This window comes from Physeter macrocephalus, chromosome 1 (assembly GCF_002837175.3).
Source record: "Physeter macrocephalus isolate SW-GA chromosome 1, ASM283717v5, whole genome shotgun sequence".
Taxonomy (NCBI): Eukaryota; Metazoa; Chordata; class Mammalia; order Artiodactyla; family Physeteridae; genus Physeter; species Physeter macrocephalus.
In genome coordinates, this window is record NC_041214.2 from 81,708,373 (window position 1) to 81,714,369 (window position 5,997).

A 5,997-nucleotide genomic window follows, 5' to 3' on the forward strand; every position below is an offset into this window, starting at 1 on the left:
AGGTAATTATCGATATGTATGTTCCTATTACCATTTTCTTAATTGTTTTGGGTTTGTTATTGTAGGTCTTTTCCTTCTCTTGTGTTTCCTGCCTAGAGCAGTTCCTTTAGCATTTGTTTTAAAGCCAGTTTGGTGGTGCTGGATTCTCTTATCTTTTGCTTGTCTGTAAAGTTTTTAATTTCTCCATTGAATCTGAATGAGATCCTTCCTGGGTAGAGTATTTTTTCTTTGTATTTAATTTTTGATAGTTTGATTAATATGTTTCTTGGCGTGTTTTCACTTGGATTTATCCTTTATGAGACTCTCTGCACTTCCTGGACTTGATTGACTATTTCCTTTCCCATATTAGGGAAGTTTTCAACTATAATTTCTTCAATATTTTCTCAGTCCCTTTCTTTTTCTCTTCTTCTTCTGGGACTCCTATAATTCGAATGTTGGTGCATTTAATGTTGTCCCAGAGGTCTCTGAGACTTTCCTCAATTCTTTTCATTCTTTTTTTCTTTATTCTGCTCTGCGGTAGTTATTTCCACTCTTTTACCTTCAAGGTCACTTATCCGTTCTTCTGCCTCATTTATTCTGCTATTGATTCCTTCTAGAGAACTTTTAATTTCATTTATTGTGTTGTTCATCATTGTTTGTTTGTTCTTAAGTTCTTCTAGGTCCTTGTTACACGTTTCTTGTATTTTCTCTATTCTATTTCTAAGATTTTACATCATCTTCACTATCGTTACTCTGAGTTTTTTTTCAGGTAGACTGCCTATTTCTTCTTCATTTGTTTGGTCTGGTGGGTTTTTGCCTTGCTCCTTCATCTGCTGTGTGTTTCTCTGTCTTCTTATTTTGCTTAACTTCCTGTGTTCGGGGTCTCCTTTTCGCAGGGTACAGATTCGTAGTTCCCATTGTTTTTGGTGTCTTCCCCCAGTGGCTAAGTTTGGTTCAGTGGGTCGTGTAGGCTTCCTGGTGGAGGAGAGTGGTGCCTGTGTTCTGGTGGATGAGGCTGGATCTTGTCTTTCTGGTGGGCTGGACCACATATGGTGGTGTGTTTTGGGGTGTCTGTGACCATATGATTTTAGGCAGCTTCTCTGCTAATGGATCAGGTTGTGTTCCTGACTTGCTAGTTATTTAGCATAGGGTGTCCAGAACTGTAGCTTGCTGGTCGTTGAGCTGAGCTGGGTCTTAGCTTTGATATGGAGATCTCTGGGACAGCTTTCACCATTTGATATTATGTGGAGCTGGGAGGTCTCTGGTGGACCAATGTCCTGAACTCTATTATCCCACCTCAGAGGCACAGGCCTGACACGTGGCCAGAGCGCCAAGACCCTGTCAGCCACACAGCTCAGAAGAAAAGGGAGGCAAAAGAAAGAACGAAAGAAAAAAATAATATAAAATAAAATAAAGTTATTAAAATAAAAATTAAAAGGAATATATTAAAAAGTAAAAAAATTAAAAAGTAATAAAAGAAAGAGAGAGCAACCAAACCAAAAAACAAATCCAACAATGATAACAGGCACTAAAACCTATACTAAAAAAAACCCAGGAGTGGACAGACAGAACCCTAGGACAAATGGTAAAAGCAAAGCTATACAGACAATCTCCCACAGAGAAGCATACACCTACACACTCACAAAAAGAAAAAGGAAAATATATATATATATATATAAATAAATAAGAGAGCAACCAAATCAACAGACAAATTTACCAATAATAATAGACTCTAAATACTAAACTAAGATAAACTTATAACCAGAAACAAATTAGATGCAGAAAGCAAACCCCAAGTCTACAGTTGCTTCCAAAGTCTACTGCCTCAGTTTTGGAATGATTCATTGTCTATTCAGGTATTCCACAGATGCAGGGTACATCAAGTTGATTGTGCAGATTTAATCCACTGCTCCTGAGGCTGCTGGGAGAAATTTCCCTTTCTTTTCTTGGTTCACACAGCTCCTGGGGCTCAGCTTTGGATCTGGCCCCTTCTCTGCATGTAGGTCTCCTGAGGGTGTCTGTTCTTTGCTCAGACAGGATGGGGTTAAAGTAGCAGGTGATTAGGGGGCTCTAGCTCATTCAGGCCAGGGGGAGGGACGGGTATGGAATTCGGGGCAAGCCTGTGGCGGCAGAGGCCAGCATGACATTGCAACAACCTGAGCCATGCCCTGCCTTGTGTTCTCCCGGAGAATTTGTCCCTGGGTCACGGGACCCTGTCAGTGGCAGGCTGCACAGGCTCCCGGGAGAAGAGGTGTGGATAGTGACCTGTGCTTGCATATAGGCTTCTTGGTGGCTGCAGCAGCAGCCTTAGCATTTCATGCCCGTTTCTTTTGTCCATGCTGATAGCTGCAGCTTGTGCCAGTCTCTGGAGCTCGTTTAGGTGGTATTCTGAATCCCCTCTCCTCATGCACCCCGAAACAATCGTCTCTTGCCTCTTAGGCAGTTCCAGACTTTTTCCTGGACTCCCTCCCAGCTAGCTGTGGCGCACTAGCAGCCTTCATGCTGTGTTCACGCAGCCAACCCCAGTCCCCTCCCTGGGATCTGACCTCCGAAGCCCGAGCCTCAGCTCCCAGCCCCCACCCGCCTCGGCGGGTGAGCAGACAAGCCTCTCGGGCTGATGAGTGCTGGTTGATACTGATCTTCTGTGTGGGAATCTCTCCACTTTGCCCTCCGCACCCCTGTTGCTGTGCTCTCCTCTGTGAGAGCTTCTCCCCCACTGCCCACCCCCCACCCCCGTCTCCACCAGTGAAGGGGTTTCTAGTGTGTGGAAACTTTTCCTCCTTCACAGCTCCCTCCCCAAGGGGCAGGTCCCGTCTCTATTCTTTTGTCTCTGTTTTTTCTTTTTTCTTTTGCCTTACCCAGGTACTTGGGTAGTTTCTTGCCTTTTGGGAGGTCTGAGGTCTTCTGCCAGTGTTCAGTAGGTGTTCTGTAGGAGCTGTTCCATGTGTAGATGTATTTCTGATGTATTTGTAGGGAGGAAGATGATCTCCATGTCTTACTCTCCTGCCATCTTGAAGGCCTCACTTTGAAATCTTTAGATTAAAATGGATATACAAGTAAATCAGTGATACCATGAAAGTACATGTTAACATACCCACACTAGAAAAATGTGCTTTTTACTTAAAGAAACTTAAGGTAAATATAATAGTGTGTAAAAGACTTCCCATGCATTTATTTATGTGTACATATTTCATTTTCATTGTCTTAATTAATTTCTCTCAAAATCCATGTGATTTGTTGATATATATCTAATACATTACATTATATTATATTGGTTTCCAATTATTCACTCTTAAGAGCCATGTCACAATAAACATATTTTTCATATTTCCTTGCATAGATATGAGAATGTTTCTCTAAAGAAGTGAAGATTAACTTCTGTGTTGTAACATATACATGACTCTAAACTTTATTAAATGCTGTCAAATTGTTCTCCAAAGTGATTGTGTCAATTTGCAAACCCACTTACACAACATGAGAATCCTTTTATCTTTTCTACTTCACCCTCTGGCATTATTGAACTTGTTAATTTTGTCAATATGATGGTAGGGGAATGAAAGTTACTGTTGTATAATTTGCAGTTCTCTTTTTAGAAATTAGAATAGCTGGAAATAGGTATGGTGGTAATCAAAAGAACTCATGATAACAGTGATTACATAATTGAGGTTTATTTTTCTCATATAAGAAGTTGCTAGCATTTCTTTTGCAGATCATTAATGTAATTGAGAAAATTAGGCTCAGCCCTCTTTCTGTTGCATTATCCTAAGTATGTTGTCTTTTCTTCTTCATGCTTATCATCCTATGGTTGCAAGATGATTGCTACTGTATCACTTCAATGTTCAAGAGAAAAACGGGAAGGCAGAGAGATGGCTCATACACTCTCTTCTTGAATCTGTTCCCATTTATCAGGAAAGAAAAAGTCCCTAATCCTCACCCCAGCAGACTTCTTACGTAGTTTTTGCTCAGAACTGTGTGAATTAGCCGACACTAACACATTGTTCTTGTAGCTTTACAGATGTTAAAAAGAGATGACTATATCCCTCACATTTTTTTCTTATCCCAAACTGTCTTAGTTTTTCAAGGATCTCTATTCTTTATATGACTTTAGAATCAACTTGTCACATTTAATTTTTAAAATTCCTATGGGATTTTTATTAGAATTGCAATAATTTTTTTTCATTTGGGATAAATTTAAAACTTTATAATGTTGTAAATAGCAAACAGTAGATCCTACATTTTAAAATCAATCTGACAATCTGTTTTTTAATTGAAGTAGTTAGTGCCTTTACATTAATATATTTTTTGATATAATTGTGTTTTAAGTCTACTATCTTGGTAATCTGTTCTTGATTTTCTCTTAATACTTTCATGCTTTCTTTTGGGTAAATAAATTATGTTCTATAAATGCATTATCATTACATTGGTGCTATAAGAAATGATAAAGATAAATTCTATGGGAGAAAAGAAAATTAAACCAGATGGAAGCACAGATCTTCAGGAAAGAATGAAAAGTATCAGAAAGGTAAATATCTAGAAAAATATGAAAGGTCTCTATTATTTTTTATTATATAAGCATTTATCTTTAAATTTGTTTAGAGGACTATTAACTGTTTAAGGTAAAAATAATAATAAAATATTGTAGTTTTACAGCATATATATAAATAAATCATAAAAAGCACAAAGGGTGCTTAACCTCATTTATGGAAGAATCCTCCACCTCCAGCTACTCTAAGTGGCATGGAAATAAGGGCAGCTCTCTTTTATCCTAGAAAAGATTTGAGATTATTTTAGTATTTTTATACCTTCAAGCTTCTGGTAGGTTTCAAAAACTGATTTATTTTTTCTGTTATTATTATTATTTATTTATTTTTATTTGGCCGCACTGTGCAGCTTACAGGATCTTAGTTCTCCGACAAGGGCCCTGGCAGTGAAAGCGTTGAGTCCTAACCACTGGACCGCCAGGGAATTCCCTCAGAAACTGATTTTGTAGCTTATATGGCTTGTTTTATTTGTTAGGGAGCTTTGAATTTCTATATTCATCTTAACCAGAAGCAGAAGTATATCATTCCCTTTTAATAATTATGAAGTTACTAATTGATCCATAATTTATCTTGAAGTGTGTTTTTTAGTTTACTAATAGATGAGGAGTTTGATGTCTCTGATATTGATTTATACTTTTATTGCATTGTGTATTATATTAATTATTAGACTTTTTAAAGTGTTATTCTGTGGTTGGCTTTACTGCGAAGTGGTATATAGATGTGGAGTTGCTGCCTATCATTTTTTTCCAAAAGGATAGAATCTGCCTAAGAATGAAGCCAATATAGAACTGAGAAATAGAGAAAGAGCAAGGTCTAATTATATTAGCCCATAAATCAAGTTGCTTCTAATGTTTTACTTGGATTTTCCAGTTACATAAGTCTATTATTTCCCTTCTTGTCTCAGGCCATTTTGATGCAGGTTGTCAACCAGCAGTTGACACTACTGGTGTCTGAGAACTGCTTGGTATTGTGTGGGAACACCCTCACCCCAAAACACACACACACACACACACACACACACACACGCACACATTGGAATTTGGTCCAGGAACCTAAAAAAGTGACCAAGAGAGATATTTTTTTTTTTTTAACATCTTTATTGGAGTATAACTGTTTTACAATAGTGTGTTAGTTTCTCCTTTACAACAAAGTGAATCAGTTATACATATACATATGTTCCCATATCTCTTCCCTCTTGCGTCTCCCTCCCTCCCACCCTCCCTATCCCACCCCTCTCATGGTCACAAAGCACAGAGGTGATCTCCCTGTGCTATGCGGCAGCTTCCCACTAGCTATCTAATTTACATTTGGTAGTGCATATATGTCCCTGCCACTCTCTCACTTCGTCACAGCTTACCCTTCCCCCTCCCCATGTCCTCAAGTCCATGCTCTAGTAGGTCTGTGTTTTATTCCCATCCTACCACTAATCTCTTCATGACATTTTTTTTCTTAGATTCCATATATATGTGTTAGCATA

General features: G+C 38.4%; 1 protein-coding gene across 2 annotated transcripts in view; it reads left to right on the forward strand.

Annotated features, from left to right (window-relative positions):
- Positions 1–5,997, forward strand: part of TPRG1 (tumor protein p63 regulated 1) — a 383,646-nt gene that overhangs the window by 292,246 nt on the left and 85,403 nt on the right. The gene's annotated exons all lie outside the window — the stretch shown is intronic.